Source organism: Triticum urartu, chromosome 2A (assembly GCF_056163025.1).
Source record: "Triticum urartu cultivar PI428250 chromosome 2A, HENAU_Tu73, whole genome shotgun sequence".
Taxonomy (NCBI): domain Eukaryota; kingdom Viridiplantae; phylum Streptophyta; class Magnoliopsida; order Poales; family Poaceae; genus Triticum; species Triticum urartu.
This window is the reverse complement of record NC_141874.1, coordinates 490,587,722-490,606,949: the sequence shown is the minus strand read 5'-3', so window position 1 is coordinate 490,606,949 and position 19,228 is coordinate 490,587,722.

Sequence of the window (19,228 nt, the reverse complement as noted above, 5' to 3'; positions counted from 1 at the left end):
TCTTTCACCTAACAATCTTTCTTAGTTTCCTCACTTGACGCTTGTTCATGAATATCTCATTGCCCCATACGCAAAAGGGATCGAAGCGTGGATCAGTACCGCTCATATATGTACCTACAAGCAACTAGTAATGTTAGAAGCTAAACTGAGATTGCACAAATGATGTAAAAAATACAACTACCTATGTTCCTAAGTACAAGTATTTTTTTAGATTTCAATATGAACTACATACGGATGTATATAGAATTATAGATATAGTTTAGATTAGAATCTAGATTCACTCGTTTTTCTCCTTATGTAGTCTATATTTAAATCTCTAAAAATACTTATATTTAGGAATAGATGGTGTATAAGACATGGGATGCAGCTAACCTTGATGGCAAACAACAGCATCGCCCATTGTAGCCCTGTGTAAGTACATGGAAAGCCAATGTTAACTACAACATGGTTAACATCCACCAAAATTAGCAAATGGTAATAAAACGGCAACATCTGTAGTGATATCTTGATTGCGAAAGAGTAGCACGGTAGCAAAGGGACGGATTAAAAAATGGATACAACTGTTAATTGCAACATGCTTAACAACATCCTAATTCATGTTTTGTAAGTTTGTAGCCATTGAAATACAACTCTTTAAAAATGTATACAACTATTAATTGCAACAGGCTTAAGGCCATTGAAACCGGTACTGATAAAAATGCAATTGGCAGATTTAAACATCACAGGGCAGGTGCTGCCAGAGCAGATAATGGCCCAGTTGTCCCTAAAAAGGTAGGGAAAATAGCTAAAATGTGTTAGGCATGCTTACTACAACATGCTTAATACATCGACCATACAAAACATAGCCATTAATTGCAACTGGTATTGGTAAGATTGAACTGGTGAGTATATACTTGGTAAGTCCTGAGAGGTAGTTGTCGGGGCACTTCATCTTGGCTAGAGCCCGCCCAAAGTCAGCGGCGGCGGAGGCGAGCTGTTCCTCCGGGTCGAAGCGTGGATCAGTGCCACTGAGATGTGTACCTATAGGCAACCAGTAAATTGTTGAAGTTAAACTACAATTGCACAAATGATGTGAAATACTGTAAGACATGGGATGCAGCTAACCTCGACAGCAAACAACAACATCGGCCGTTATGACCCTGTGTAAGTACATGGATAGGCATGTTAAGTAGAACAGGGTTAGCATCCACCAAAAATAGCAAATGGGAAGCATCTCTAGTATATCTTCATTGCGGAGAGTAGCATGGTAGCAAATGGACAGATTAAAAATGGATACACTTGTTAATTGCAATAGGCTTAACATCATCCTAAGTCATCTTTTGTAAGTTTGTAGCCATTGAAATACAACTGTTTAAAAATGGATTCAACTATTAATTGCAATAGGCTTGATAGACATTGAAACCGGTACTGATAAAAATGCAATTGGCATAGTTAAACATCACAAGGTAGGTGCTGCCAGAGCAGAGAATGGCCCAGATGTCTATAAAAAGATAAGGAAAGTAGAAAAAACGTGTTAGGCATGTTTACTAGAACATGATTAATACATCGACCATACAGAACATAGCCATTAATTGTAACTGTTATTGGTAAGATTGAACTGGTGAGTACATACTTGGTAAGTCCTGAGAGGTAGTTGCTGGGGCACTTCATCTTTGCCAGAGCCCGCCCAAAGTCATCGACGGCAGAGGCGAGCTGTTCCTCTGGGTCGAGGCGTGGATCGGTGCCACTGACATGTGTACCTACAAGCAACCAGTAAATTGTTGAAGTTACACTGCAATTGCACAAATGATGTGAAATGCTGTAAGACATGGGATGCAGCTAACCTCGACAACAAACAACAACATCGGCCGTTATGACCCTGTGTAAGTACAAGGACAGGCATGTTAAGTATAACAGGGTTAGCATCCACTAAAAATAGCATAGGGGCAGCATCTCTAGTGATATCCTGAGTCATGTATTGTAAGTTTGTTGTTGGTATTGGTGAAATTGAGCTAGACATGATAATGTTTGAACATCACACAGTGTGCAGTAATGAAATAAACAAGGCGGGAACATGCTTAATACATCAACCATACAAATCATAATCATTGCAAGTGGTATTGGTAAGATTTAGCTGGACAAATCTTACATGTTATGTCCTGGGGGGTAGTCGCTGGGGGACTTCATCTGGGCCAGAGCCTGCACCATGTCGTCGGCGGCGGCGGAGGCGAGGTGTTCCTCCGGGTCAACACGCACAGCGGCAATCACGCCATGGACCACCATCAGCTCCTGGCGGTGGGGATTTGGAGGCATGAGGATGTTTTGTAGGTGTCGTTTAAGAAATCAGGCCGAGGCCGTGATAGAGATCAGTGGGTTACCTGACTGGATCCGAGCAGAACGTAGATGTGGTTGAAGTTGTGGTTGCATCGGCGACGGTTTGAGATGCCGGTAGGGAGAGGCGCGAGGGGGGATACTGAGGCTGGGGATGTGGTTGGAGGAATAAATTCTGAAATCACGCGCCTAATGAAAATTTCGCTGTGAAACTTGAAACTTGGGCAGGGGAAACACACAACACAGACAAAACGTGTAAAATACTCGTGTGCGAGAAAAAATAAAGTTGGCAGATCCTGTCTCCAAAAAATGTACACATGTACTTGATTTTTTTGGTCAATGGTACGCCTGGTTTATTAGGAAACATCGCACAGGTAACTGACTTAAGGGTCATTAACGCAAAAAAAACACAGACGGGTACGGCATAGAAACCGTGTGTTTTGTGATCCTCTAATGATTAATGCAAAAAAGCGCACACGGGCACACATGCTAATCAACGCTCAAAGCCCTCAAAGGATTCTCTTATCGACATTGTATGTTAATACTACAAACTTAAAGTACTACTAGTAATTTTCTCTAATACTACAAACTTAAACTACTTCTCACATGCTGCCATCGGGGCATGCTGTCCAGATGCCGACATTCTCCTTCCCGGCCTTGTAGGCGGCAGCCCACCATGCTTCGATCTCCGCCAAGCTCTCTTCACCACGGCGTGCAGCCTCTTTTTTCTTGCGTCGGTGGGACTCTCTTTTATTGACTGCTTCTGCCTTTTCCGCTCCTTCTGTGCGGCTTTGGCCGCCTCTAGATCCACCACCCATTCGGCCATGGCGGCCTCAAAGTCCACCCATGTAACTGTCTGGCCACCGGCGGTGATGAACTCGGCGTGGCGATATGCCATCGCTTCCTTACCATGTGTCCAGTCGCGGGCGGTGAGGAACGTGGCGCGGCGGGATGCCATCGCTTCCTTACCAGTTACTGTGCGCCGCGGTGCCATGGATGACGCCTGGAGAGAGCTCTGGGACAGAGGGGTCGGGCAGCCATACAGTGCGGTGGTATTCAGGAGCTCAACGACAAACGACAACAGAAATTTGGCTTCCCATACAATTTTGCATGATCATTATCGCACAAGGTCATCTCTGTCGCTTCCGGAAACATTGTGCGCTGAGCCTATTGTGTGTTGCGTTATGATTGGACAGAACCCCAGCCACGCGGATCGTGCGTGTGCACCGTAGGATGCGCCGCGATCAAACAGCAATCCACGTCCCTCACATCACACCGTGCACCTGTAGCTGGATTGGATTTATATGTGCTAAATGCCTAGAAAATGCACATAATCCCCTAAATAAGGTAAATGAGCCTGCAAAAATGCCAAATTTGAACACGGTGATTTGCAGGTTGTATGTTCATCTTAGAAAATAACTCTAGGGAAAAGAACAAAGAAAATTTGGATTCCTCTTCAGTCTTGATGATTTCCCTCTCGAAAGCATCGAACTTCTTTGGTGATGGTTCGATTTATGAAGGGAGTGCATGACGACATAAGCCAAACCTTCTCTAATTTTTACCAGTGCATGGTGAGGTCATACCATGGCACACCATGCCAGGAGTCATGTTTTTCAAGCATTTATTTCATTTTTCTATAGTTGAAAACCCAATAAATAAACGTTTGTGGTTGACTATTGCCACAGATTTCATTGAAATATATATCCCTTCCTTATAAAAGGCATGAGAATTTACTAAATGGCACGAGCATGGTTTTCCAGGCCATTCTTGTGCACCCTTTCATGCACCGATTGTTTGAACTTGAATTATGTGCATTAATGCCTAGGAAATGCACATAATCCCCTAAATATGGCACATGAACCCAGAAAAGTGCCAAATTTGAACACGATGATTTGCGGGTTGTATGTTCATCCTAGAAAAAAAAACTCGTGGACAAAGGACAAAGGAAATTTGGATCCCCCTTCAGTCTTGGTGATTTCCCCCTCGAAACCATGAAACTTCCTCGGTGATGGTTCTATTTATGAAAGGCGTGCATCACGACATAAGGAAAACATTCTCCAATTTTTACCAGGGCATGGTGAGGCCATACCATGGAACCACGCCAGGCGTCATGTTTTCCAACCATGTGTTTCATTTTTTGTATACTTGTTAACCCAGTAAACGACACGTTTATGGTTGACTATTGCCACACATTTCCTTGAAATATCTGCCCATTCCTTGTAAAAGGCATGAGAAGGTACTAAATAACATGAGCATGGTTTTCCAGACGATTCTTGTGCACCTTTTCATGCACCGATTGTTTGAATTTGAATTATGTCCATTAATGCCTAGAAAATGCAAATAATCCCATAAATATGGTAAATGAGCCTGGAAAAATGTCAAATTTGAACACGTTGCACTTGAGGCGGTATGTTGATCGTTGAAAAAAATTGAATGACAAACTAGGACAGATATTTGGATTCCCCTTCAATCTTGGGGATTTCCCTCTTGAAAGCAAGGAACTTCCTCGGTGATGGTTCGATTTATGAAGGGCATGCATGACGACATAAGCCAAACCTTCTCAATTTTTTACTAGGGCATGGTGAGGTCATACCATGGCACCGTGCCAGGCATCATGTTTTTAAGCATTTATTTCATTTTTCTATAGTTGAAAACCCAACAAACAAACATTTGTGGTTGACTATTGCCACACATTTCATCAAAATATATGTCCATTCCTTGTAAAAGGCATGAGAATTTACTAAATGGCATGAGTATGGTTTTCCAGGATGTTCTTGTGGACCCTTTCATGCACCAATTGTTTAAACTTGAATTATGTGCATTAATGCCTAGGAAATGCACATAATCCCCTAAATATGGCAAATGAACCCGGAAATGTGCCAAATTTGAACACGGTGATTTGCACGTTGTATGTTCATCATAGAAAAAAACTCATGGACAAAGGACAAAGGAAATTTAGATCCCCCTTCAATCTTGGTGATTTCCCCCTCTAAACCATAAACTTCCTCGGTGATGGTTCGTTTTATGAAAGGCGTGCATGACGACATTTTTACCAGCGCACGATGAGGCCATACCATGGCACCACACCAGGCGTCAAGTTTTCCAAGCATGTATTTAACTTTTGTATAGTTGTTAACCCAGTAAACGACACATTTATGGTTGACTATTGCCACACATTTCCTTGAAATATTTACCCATTCCTTGTAAAAGGCATGAGAATGTACTAAATAGCACGAGCATGGTTTTCCAGACCGTTCTTGTGCACCTTTTCGTGCACCGATTGTTCCAATTTGAATTATGTGCATGATTAATGCCTAGAAAATGCACATAATCCCCAATGTGGTAAATTAGTTCGGAAAAATGTCAAATTTGAACACGTTGCATTTGAGGCGGTATGTTAATCGTTGGAAAAAAACTGAATGACAAACTAGGACAGAAATTTGGATTCCCCTTCAATCTTGGTGATTTCCCTCTCGAAAGCATTGAACTTCCACGGTGATGGTTCGATTTATGAAGGGAGTGCATGACAACACAAATCAAACCTTCTCAGCTTTTAACCAGGGCACGGTGAGGCCATACCATGGCACCATGCCAAGCGTCATGTTTTTCAAGAACATATTTCATTGTTCTGTAGTTGATAACCCAGTAAATGACGCGTTTGTGGTTGACTATTGCCACGCATTCCATTGAAATATCTGCCCATTCCTTGTAAAAGGCTTGAGAAATCACTAAATACCACGAGTAGCATTTTTCCAGACCATTCTTGTGCACCTTTTCAAGCACCAATTGTTTGAATTTGAATTATGTGCATTAATGCCTACAAAATGCACATAATCCCCTAAATATTGTAATGAACCCGGAAAAGTGTCAAATTTGAACACGGTGATTAGCAGGGTTTATGTTCATCATAGAAAAAAACTCATGGATGAAGGACAAAGGAAATTTGGATTCCCATTCAATCTCGGTGATTTACTATCACACACGATTCATCTCCGTCGCCTCTGCGAACTGTGTGTGTTCACACACAGATGCAAAAGGAAAAAAGAAAACCCTCGCCCACTTCGTCCCCACTCACTCGCCGCGGACTCATCCGCAACTCTGCACCCTAAGCTCGATGGTTGTTTGTGGCGGGCGTAGGTTGCGCTCCAAACAGCACGAGATTTCGACCCTACCTCTTTCCGCCGCCTATCTGCACCGACATTCTAGACTCTGGTCGACTGGGGTTTTCTGCGGGATTGGGCTGGGGATTTTTCTCATGGAGAAGGTAATCAACTTAATTAGTGAAATATTCACTCATCTCTTATCACAGTCCGTCCATCGCTGTTAATCAACCGGCGGAAATCGTCGTGGAATCATTTTTGTTCTAGCTGATTCGTGCGTGTTCATTCATGTGTCCACAGTGCGAGCAGAAACCGGGCAACTATGGTCATGGCCAGTCGGAAACGAAGTTCTATCTCACCATTCCGGATGACTTCAAGGAGCGCTCGATATGTTCAATCTCAACCTACCACGGTCGGCATGGCCTAAATTTATGAACATATACTATCTGTTGCTACATTATCTATATATTTGTATCAAATCTTTGTTACATTATATATTTTTAATTCTATATTTTTGTACTTTGCTTTCATCTATATATTGATTTGTTCTATCAGTTACTCCCATATTTGCATCTTTCTCTGTTATTTCAATATATCTAATTTACGATCTTAATTTTCATTTCAAGTAGTACATCCCTTGCTTTGCAAGAACAGGAGTAGAAGGAAATCATGGGCTTTACTTTGCTGATGACTCCCAGGATGTCATATTGACAACGCAGCATGGATTTACAATGACGGTTAGCATAAAACTTGATAAAGATGGTCACTCCTATTTTAATGCGGACCTTTGGAGAAAAATGTCTAAGTGTTATGAACTGAAAGCTGGCAATAAAATTCTAGTGCGTACACCACAGCCTGGTCTAATTAACATGGATGTTTACTTCCCCAACGTCATCAGCCGATTAAAGTCTGATCAAGGTTAGTGTCCTTTCAACTTTCTCCATGTTGTCATATTACTATTTAAGCAACTAATTGATCACTATTTAAGCAACCAATTGTGATATCATATTCTCACTCTGTTCCTAGGCAGTAACAAATTCTATTTACCCATTTATGCACACTATATATTCTTCTGCCATGTTTTGAATAAATAATACCTTTCCACCTTTTAAGCAGGATATGTTGGATGCATAGTGAATGATCTGTATGTTACTAAGCGTACTAAATTACACTGGAAGGACTTGAAGCATGTCATAAACTTTGTTCATAATCTGACAGAGATAACACAACGTATGAACGCTAGATTTTGGATGGGATTAATTGGACCTATGGTGCACACACTGAACAAGACCAATTATGTGCACAAAGCGCTGGTAAAAAGTCTTATTTTTAATGTTGATGCTCATAAACTATATATATATCTTCAACGATATGTTACAAAAAAAATTTATTCTACATGTCAACAGAAATTGCCCCCTGTATCTTTTGCTGGATCGATTTCCCGGCGTGGTCTAATTACACTTGTGCCTGCTAATAACGCCAAAGTGATTGCAAGGTACTGCATTTCCCGTAGAAATGGAACCATTCAAATTAACAAGTTCTCGCTTCTCGTGGCAATGCATCCATATTGGAAAATTGGAGACACTGTTCTACTCATGCCCTACCAAGGCACAGGAGGGCTCTTCCTTTTCATTGACGAGATGCCGAGTCGCCGTGATCACACTGCTTCCAGTGGATAGTTGTGGTTGTTGGCCCTCAGCCTCTTAAAATGTGCTAGTTGTTACTATATATGTTAAGTATGTAGATATGGACCGTATGATTGTTGGCCCTTAGCCTCTTAAAATGTGATAGTTCTTACTATGTTAAGTACGTAGATGTGGACCATACGGTTGTCAAAACTATGTTACGAAGATCCTCCTTTCGTCGAATAGTGTAACCACTATATATATGTTACTCAAATGTTGTTACCCAAGTTCATAAATTTTCATGGAAAGTATTAGTATCGTACACAGTTCATTGAGTTTAAGCGTGTGCCCAATGTCCAGAAGGCATTTGCATATTAACTGTCCATATTGCAAATTCACACACATGTTAACATAAGGAAACGTATGTGTAACATACTAATCATCGCACACGAGTACTCGCAGACGCATAGTGTGCGATACTCCTAGACACCACAAGCAACTAGTTTGCATTTTTCAAAGTTTTTTGTACACACAGAATCGTACACGAAGTAACTGTATTAACCGTCTGTGTTGTAATTTCTCATCGCAAACAGTTCATCCAAGTCGACTGTTTTCCACGTATCACACACATCTTGTTTACACGACTTGTTTGTGTTCTTTTGGCTCATTGCAAATAGTTCATCCATGTGAATTGTATGCTGCATATCACACACATCTTGTTAAGTTGAACCGTTTCTGTTGTGTTCCCTAATCGAAAATAGTTCGTCCGAGTGAATCGTATGTCGTGTATCGCACACACATTGATATGGCTGCCCGTTTATGTTGTCCTACCTCATCGCAAACAGTTCGAATGGATTAACCGTGTGTCCTGCATCGCACACACATTGATATGGATGCCCGTTTCTGTTGTTCTGCCTCATCACAAACAGTCTGAATGGATTAATCGTGTACCATGCATCACATGCGCAACTAAAATCTAAACCGTGTTTGATGGCTCCGCCATCACAAACATTTTGCACCTTTTTTGACGGTTTTTTTACACCACCGTTTGCGATTATTGCATCGCACACAGTTCCGGCAAAGGGTCTCTGATCATAGTGTCGCATTAGCAGTATCCTGCAGTAGTGTTTTAATTGCAACATAAAAATAAAGGAAGCAAAAACTCAAACTAAACTTTATTATATATCTCGCACACGATTACAAGGATAGATCACTAAGCAAATCTCTCGAAAAGAAAGGATCAAATTAAACTTTTATTCATCTGAAGCAAAATATCAAACTAAAATAAGTAAAGGCAAAGGATAGTGGGGATGATACGATACCGGGGCACCTCCCCCAAGCTTGGCGGAAGCCAAGGGGAGTGCCCATACCCGATACTCAATTCTCTTTTGGTGATGAAGAAGAAGGTGGTGGTGTAGTATTCTCCAATATAACCATGAGTAGACCTTTCAAACCTTGGATCTCCCGAAGGGCTTGATTAAGTAACTCACTGTTTTTCTCCACTTCAGCCATTATGTGCTTATTTTTCGGGCCCCAGGGATTTGTCCCCGCACTATTTTCTCTTGGGCGAGATATGTCCCAATTGGATGGTATGTGCCTACGAGGAGTATTCTTGAACCCATAGTTATGAATCAAATTGCAAAAATTATTACGATGTAACCTATGTAAAGGCCTTCTTTGTGGGGTTTCTTCTTGCACTTCGAGGCTCTCTTGATTATTTGATGGTATCATAGCTTGATGAGGATTCAGGTGAGTGGAGATGCTGGCCAAGGTCCCTCTCTCGGAAGCCAGAGAGTGAACCCCAAAAGGATTTTCCTCTTCTTCCTCCATAGTAACTTCTTCAGCTTCCTCTCCCGTTTGATCCTCCTGAAACACCCCTGCATCTCCTTCTCCGTTGTTGGAGGGCGAGGAAGACATGATGCCTGACTCAACAGATCTGACCAAAAACAAAAAGAAAAGATAACAGAGGATTTCTCCACAATACGATGGTCAATAGGTTCGAGGGGTATATAAATATTTTTTATCTTGGGAAACAAGCAAACTATAGAAAAACGAAGTCCGGAAGGTACCCCGGGTAGGCACAACCCGCCTAGGTGTGCCTGGCAAGCCAGGCGCGCCCTGGTGTCTTGTGCCCACTAGGGTACGCTTCCTGGAAGTTTCTTATTTTCCTATTTTTCTAAATATTCCAAAACTGACAAAATATATTTTTGCGGATTTTTCGTAGTCCGTTTACTTACCGTATCAAGTACCTTCTTATTTTCATGATTCTGGAGTGTTCCAGAAGGACTCTTTTATGTGTTCTTCCAGTGTCATAGTTTGGATAATATTACTTTCAACATTAATGGGCGTACCTGAGATATAATGTTTTATTCGTTGCCCGTTAACAACCTTCAGGTTAGTACCTTCGGCATTATTTATTTTGATGGCTCCAGAACGATAAACCTCCTCGATGACATAGGGGCCTTCCCATTTTGAGAGGAGTTTTCCTGCAAAGAATCTAAAACGGGAGTTGTACAAAAGAACATATTCTCCTACTTTAAACTCACGCTTTTGGATTCTCTTATCATGCCATCTTTTGACTTTTTCTTTAAACAACTTGGCATTTTCATAAGCTTGGGTTCTCCATTCATCTAATGAGCTAATATCAAATAACCTCTTTTCACCGGAAAGTTTGAAATCATAGTTGAGTTCTTTGATTGCCCAATATGCTTTATGTTCTAATTCAAGAGGCAAATGACAAGCTTTTCCATAAACCATTTTATAAGGAGACATACCCATAGGATTTTTATATGATGTTCTATAAGCCCAATGTGCATCATCTAATTTCTTAGAGCAATTCTTTCTGGACCTATTGACAATATTTTACAAGATTAATTTTATTTCTCTATTGCCAAGTTCAACTTGACCACTGGACTGAGGATGATAAGGTGATGCAATTCTATGGTTAACATCATACTTGGCAAGCATTTTACGGAAAGCAACATGAATAAAGTGTGAACCACCATCAGTCATTAAATATCTAGGGACTCCAAACCTTGGGAAAATAACTTCCATAAGAATTTTAACAGAGGTGTTGTGATCAGCACTGCTGGTTGGAATTGCTTCTACCCATTTAGTAACATAATCAACAGCAACCAAAATATGTGATACCCATTAGAGGAAGGAAAAGGTCCCATGTAATCAAATCCCCAAACATCAAATGGTTCAACAGCAAGTGAATAATTCATAGGCATTTCTTGACGCTTACTGATATTACCTATACTTTGGAATTCATCACAAGATAAGACGAACTTACGGGCATCCTTGAAGAGAGTAGGCCAATAAAATTTAGATTGCAATACCTTGTGAGCAGTTCTATCTACAGCATGATGCCCTCCATAAGCTTCGGAGTGACATTTCCATAGGATTTGTCCATGTTCATGCTTAGGTACACAACTTCTAATAATACCATCTACTTCTTTATAAAGATGTGGGTCATCCCAAAAGTAATGTCTTAAATCACAGAAGAATTTTTTTCTTTTGTTGATATGTAAAACTAGGTGGTAAATATTTAGCAACAATGCAATTAGCATAGTGATACGTCCATTTTGCATCATGCTTTTATATTGATATTTATTGCATTATGGGTTGTTATTTCACATTATGTCACAATACTTATGGCTATTCTCTCTTATTTTACAAGGTTTACATAAGGAGGGAGAATGCCGGCAGCTGGAATTCTGGGCTGGAAAAGGAGCAAATATTAGAGACTTATTCTACACAACTCCAAAAGTCTTGAAACTCCACGGAATACCTTATAATAAATAATGAAAAATCATCGCCAAAGATGAAGACCAGGGGGCCCACACCCTGTCCACGAGGGTGGGGGGTGCCCCCCCCCAAGGGCGCGCCCCCTACCTCGTGGGCCCCATGGTGGCTCTCCGATGACCATCTTCTCCTATATGAAGTCTTTCATCGAGAAAAAAAATGAGAAGAAACCTTTCGGGACGAAACTCCGCCGCCACGAGGCGGAACCTTGGCAGAACCAATCTAGGGCTCCGGCAGAGCTGTTCTGCTAGGGAAACTTCCCTCCCGGAGGGGGAAATCATCGTCATCGTCATCACCAACGCTCCTCTCATTGGGAGGGGGCAATCTCCATCAACATCTTCATTAGCACCATCTCATCTCAAAACCCTAGTTCATCTCTTGTATCCAATTCTTGTCTCCATGTCCGGGATTGGTGCTAGTAGGTTACTAATAGTGTTAATTACTCCTTGTAGTTGATGCTAGTTGGTTTAATTGGTGGAAGATCATATGTTCAGATCCTTTATGCATATTATTACCCCTCTGATTATGAACATGAATATGCTTTGTGAGTAGTTACATTTGTTCCTGAGGACAAGGGAGAAGTCTTGCTATTAGTAGTCATGTGAATTTGGTATTTGTTTGATATTTTGATGAGATATATGTTGTCTAGCCTCTAGTGGTGTTATGTGAACGTCGACTACATAACACTTCACCATTATTTGGGCCTAGAGGAAGGCATTGGGAAGTAATAAGTAGATGATGGGTTGCTAGAGTAACATAAGCTTAAACCCTAGTTTATGTGTTGCTTCATAAGGGGCTTATTTGGATCCATATGTTTCATGCTATGGTTAGGTTTACCTTAATACTTTTGTTGTAGTTGCGGATGCTTGCAATAGAGGTTAATCATAAGTGGGATGCTTGTTCAAGTAAGAACAGCACCCAAGCACCGGTCCACCCACATGTCAAATTATCAAAGTACCGAACGCGAATCATATGAACGTGATGAAAACTAGCTTGACGATATTCCCATGTGTCCTCGGGAGCGCTTTTCCTTATATAAGAGTTTGTTCAGGCTTGTCCTTTGCTACGAAAAGGATTGGGCCACCTTTCTGCACTTTATTTACTTTAGTTACTTGTTGCTCGTTACAAATTATCTTATCACAAAACTATCTGTTACCACTTATTTCAGTACTTGCAAAGAATACCTTGCTGAAAACCTCTATCATTTCCTTCTGCTCCTCTTTGGGTTCGACACTCTTACTTATCGAAAGGACTACGATAGATCCCCTATACTTGTGGGTAATCAAGACTCTTTTCTGGCGCCGTTGCCGGGGAGTGAAGTGCCTTTGGTAGGTGGAATTTGGTAAGGAAAAATTTATATAGTGTGCTGAAATTTACTATCACTTGTTACTATGGAAAGTAATCCTCTGAGGGGCTTGTTCGGGGTATCTTCATCCCGACCAGTAGAGCAAAGAGTTGCTCCTCAACCTACTGAACCTATTGAAAATGAAATTCCTTATGAGTATCCTTCGGGTATGATAGAAAAACTACTAGCTAATCCTTTTACAGGACATGGAACAAAGCATCCTGATGAACACCTAATATATGTGGATGAAGTTTGTGGATTATTTAAGCGTGCAAGTATACCCGATGATGTTGCTAAGAAGAAGGACTTCCCTTTGTCTTTGAAGGGAGACGCATTGACATGGTATAGGCTATGTGATGATACGAGATCATGGAACTATAGAAGATTGAAATTGGAATTTCATCAAAAGTATTACCCTATGCATCTTGTTCATCGTGACTGCAATTATATATATAATTTTTGGCCTCGCAAAGGAGAAATCATCGTTCAAGCTTGGGGGAGGCTTAAATCAATGTTATATTCATGCCCCAATAATGATCTCCCAAGAGAAACAATTCTTCAAAAAATTTATGCTCGGCTTTCTGAAAATAATCGCACCATGCTCAATACTTCTTGTGCTGGCTCTTTTATGATGAAGACTATTGGATTTAGATGGGATTTATTGGATAGAATTAAACGCAACTCTGAAGATTGGGATCTCGACAAAGGTAAGGAGTCAGGTATGACACCTAAATTTGATTGTGTTAAATCTTTTATGGATACCGATATTTTCCGTAAGTTTAGCACTAAATATGGACTTGATTCTGAGATAGTAGCTTCTTTCTGTGAATCTTTTGCTACTTATGTTGATCTCCCTAAGGACAAGTGGTTTAAATATCATCCTCCCAAAGAAGTAAAAGTAGCTGCACCTATTAAAGCTTCAACTGTGGTTCATAAAAGCAATATTAAAACATATACACCTCCTGAGCAAGTTAAGACCCTAATGTTGCTATTGTTAAAGATCTCTTGTCTGATAATATTGATGGGCATGTTATTCAGTTCTGCAGTGAAACTGCTAGAATTGCTAAACCTTGTGCTAAAGATAAACATAGACCTGTGGTAGGCGTGCCTATTATTTCTGTTAAAATAGGAGAACATTGTTATCATGGCTTATGTGATATGGGTGCTAGTGCTAGTGTTATACCTTATGACTTGTATAAAGAAATCAAGCATGAAATTGCACCTGCTGAGTTAGAAGATATTGATGTCACAATTAAACTTGCTAATAGAGATACTATTTCAGCAGTGGGAATTGTTAGAGATGTTGAAGTCTTGTGCGGGAAAACTAAATATCCTGCTGATTTTCTTGTTCTTAGTTCCCCACAAGATAGCTTTTGTCCATTATATTTGGTAGACCCTTCTTGAACACTGTTAATGCTAAGATAGACCGCGAAAAGAATGTTATTAGTATTGGCTTGGATGATATGACTCATGAGTTTAATTTCTCTAAATTTAGTAAACAACACCATGAAGAAGAATTGCCTAGTAAGGATGAAATTATTGGTCTTGCTTCTATTGCCATGCCTCCTAGTGATCCTTTAGAACAATATTTGCTAGACCATGAGAATGATATGTTTATGAGTGAAAGAAGGGAAATAGATGAAGTATTCTTTAAACAAGAACCTATTCTAAAACACAATTTGCCTGTTGAAATCCTAGGGGATCCCCCTCCACCTAAGGGTGATCCCGTGTTTGAGCTTAAACCATTGCCTGATAATCTTAAATATGCTTATCTAGATGAAAAGAAGATATATCACGTTATTATTAGTGCTAACCTTTCAGAGCATGAAGAAGAAAGATTATTGAAAACTCTGAAGAAGCACCTTGCTGCTATTGGATATACTCTTGATGATCTTAAGGGCATTAGTCCCACTCTATGTCAACATAAAATAAATTTGGAAGCAGATGCCAAACCAGTTCGTGATCCTCAACGACGTCTAAATCCTAAAATGAAAGAAGTGGTAAGAAAAGAAATACTAAAGCTTCTGGAGGCAGGTATAATTTATCCCGTTGCTGATAGTCAGTGGGTAAGTCCTGTTCATTGTGTCCCTAAGAAGGGAGGTATTACTGTTGTTCCTAATGATAAAGATGAATTGATTCCACAAAGAATTATTACAGGTTATAGGATGGTAATTGATTTCCGCAAATTAAATAAGGCTACTAAGAAAGATCATTACCCCTTACCTTTTATCGATCAAATGCTAGAAAGATTATGCAAGCATACACATTACTGCTTTCTAGATGGTTATTCTGGTTTCTCTCAAATACCTGTGTCGGCTAAAGATCAATCAAAGACTACTTTTACATGCCCTTTTGGTACTTCTGCTTATAGACGTATGCCTTTTGGTTTATGTAATGCACCTGCTACCTTTCAAAGATGCATGATGGCTATATTCTTTGACTTTTGTGAAAACATTTGTGAGGTTTTCATGGATGACTTTTCCGTCTATGGATCTTCTTTTGATGATTGCTTGAGCAATCTTGATCGAGTTTTGCAGAGATGTGAAGAAACTAATCTTGTTTTGAATTGGGAAAAGTGCCACTTTATGGTTAATGAAGGTATTGCCTTGGGGCATAAAGTTTCTGAAAGAGATATTGGAGTTGATAAAGCCAAGGTTGATGCTATTGAAAAGATGCCATGTCCCAAGGACATCAAAGGTATAAGAAGTTTCCTTGGTCACGCCGGATTTTATAGGAGGTTCATTAAGGACTTCTCAAAATTTTCTCGGCCTCTGACTAATTTATTACAAAACGATATACCATTTGTCTTTGATGATGATTGTGTAGAAGCATTTGAAATACTTAAGAAAGCATTAGTCTCTGCACCTATTGTTCAGCCACCTGATTGGAATTTACCCTTTGAAATTATGTGTGATGCTAGAGATTATGCTGTAGGTGTTGTTCTAGGGCAAAGAGTTGATAAGAAATTAAATTTTATCCATTATGCTAGTAATACTCTAGACAATGCTCAAAGAAATTATGCTACTACTGAAAAAGAACTTTTAGCAGTTGTATTTGCTTGTGATAAGTTCAGACCTTATATTGTTGATTCTAAAGTAACTATCCACACTGATCATGCTGCTATTAAATATCTTATGGAGAAGAAAGATGCTAAACCTAGACTTATTAGATGGGTTCTCTTGCTACAAGAATTTGATTTGCATATTGTTGATAGAAAAGAAGCTGAGAACCCCATTGCAGACAACTTATCTAGTTTAGAAAATGTTCTTGATGACCCACTACCTATTGATGATAGCTTTCCTGATGAACAATTAAATGTCATAAGTACTTCTTGTAGTACCCCTTGGTATGCTGATTATGCTAATTACATAGTTGCTAAATTTATACCACCTAGCTTCACATACCAACAAAAGAAAAAGTTCTTCTATGATTTGAGACATTACTTTTGGGATGACCCACATCTTTATAAAGAAGGAGTAGATGGTGTTATTAGACATTGTGTACCTGAGCATGAACAGGAACAGATCCTACGCAAGTGCCACTCCGAAACTTATGGAGGACACCACGCGGGAGATAGAACTGGACATAAGGTATTGCAATCCGGTTTTTATTGGCCTACTCTCTTCAAGGATGCCTGTAAGTTTGTCCTATCTTGTGATCAATGTCAAAGAATTGGTAATATTAGTAGACGTCAAGAAATGCCTATGAATTATTCACTTGTTATTGAACCGTTTGATGTTTGGGGTTTTGATTATATGGGACCTTTTCCTGCCTCTAATGGATATACAAATATTTTAGTTGCTGTTGATTACGTTACTAAGTGGGTAGAAGCTATTCCAACTAGTAGTGCTGATCATAACACTTCTATTAAAATGCTAAAAGAAGTTATTTTTCCGAGGTTTGGAGTCCCTAGATATTTAATGACTGATGGTGGTTCACATTTTATTCATGGTGCTTTCCGTAAAATGCTTGCTAAATATGACGTCAATCATAGAATTGCATCTCCGTATCACCCACAGTCTAGTGGTCAAGTAGAATTGAGTAATAGAGAACTCAAATTAATTTTGCAAAAGACTGCCAATAGGTCTAGAAAGAATAGGTCCAAGAAACTTGATGATGCATTATGGGCCTATAGAACTGCATATAAAAATCCTATGGGTATGTCTCCGTATAAAATGGTATATGGAAAAGCATGTCACTTACCTCTCGAACTAGAACATAAGGCATATTGGGCTATTAAAGAGCTCAACTATGATTTCAAAATTGCCGGTGAGAAGAGGTTATTTGATATTAGCTCACTTGATGAATGGAGAACCCAAGCTTATGAAAATGCCAAGTTGTTTAAAGAAAAGGTTAAAAGATGGCATGACAAAAGGATACAAAAGCGTGAGTTTAATGTAGGTGATTATGTATTACTATACAACTCTCGTTTAAGATTTTTTGCAGGAAAAATTCTCTCTAAATGGGAAGGCCCCTATGTTATCGAGGAGGTTTATCGTTCCGGTGCCATAAAAATCAACAACTTCGAAGGCACAAATCCGAAGGTGGTAAACGGTCAGAGAATTAAACACTATATCTCAGGTAATCCCATAAATATTGAAACCAATATTATTGAAACCGTAACCCCGGAGGAATACATAAGGGACACTTTCCTGAACGTTTCAGACTCCGAAAAGGAATAGGTATGTGGTACGGTAAGTAAACCGACTCCAAAACAATTTTTAAGGCAATATTTCTCCATTCTGGAATATTTGGAAAAATAGAAAATTAAGTAGCAGTCCGGGAAGGACACGAGGGCCCCACGAGGGTGGAAGGCGCGCCCTACCCCCCTGGGAGCGCCCCCTACCTCGTGAGCACCTCCTGTGCCTTCTGGACTCCGTTTTCTTGCACGATATGTATTTTGGTCGGTAAAAAATCACTATATATTCTCCCGAAGGTTTTGACTCCCGTATCACGCAAATATCCTTTGTTCTTGTTTTGGGTTGTTCTTTGTCAGGGTTGTCAAGGCCAGGCATCATGTCGCCCCCCTCCTCCAACAACGGTGTCAAAGATGCCTGGCTAATGAAGATAGAGCTGAAGAGGGAAGAACCCATGGAGATCAACAAGGATGAAGGGATCAAGAAGGCCATGGAGAACCAAGCTCCGGCAACAGAAGACATTCTTCAACTTGATCACAACCTTCTTACCCCAACTGGGATCAAAGCTTTCCAGATGATTGAGTTAACTCGTATTCAAAACAAGTATCTCATAAGTGAAAATATTTTGTTGAAGGAGCATATCTTTGCACTCAAGGGCATTATTCGCAAGCTAGAGGACCTCTTACGATCGATGTGCGACTATCCATCACCTCCATCTTCACCAACCAAGGAGACATAATAACATGGGTATGGGCACTCCCCTTGGCAACCGCCAAGCTTGGGGGAGGTGTCCCGGTATCGTATCACCATCACTTTTATCTTTACCGTTTTTCTTAGTTCGATCCTTTTGGTAATATCTTGATCTAGTAGAATAAAAGTTCTTAGTATGATCTAGTCATGAGTTTTGCTTTATTATCCTTCTATGTAATTGAGTCCATGAGCTATATAATAAAGATTAGTGTTGAGTCAAGGGCTTGATTTTCTTGCTATGATCTTGGGCGAATAAAAGAAAAGAGAAAAAGAATAAGAAGAAACAAAAGTTCAGCTTGATCTTATTGATAGTAATGACTTCACATAGAAAGAGTGTGATGATTAAAAGTTGTTTGGAGTTGGCAGACATAGCTTTGGTCATTGTTGCAATTAATAGGAAGTAATAAGGAAAGAGAGGTTTCACATATAAATATACTATTATTGACATCTTTTATGATTGGGAGCACTCATCAAAATATGACATGCTAAAGAGTTGATGTTGGTGAAGGAAGACAACGTAATGGGTTATGTTTTCTTATATCTGAGATAAAGTATGTTGTCATGGATCACCCAATATGTTGAGCTTGCCTTTCCCCCTCATGCTAGCCAAATTCTCAGCACCAAGTAGAGATACTATTTGTGCTTCCAAATACC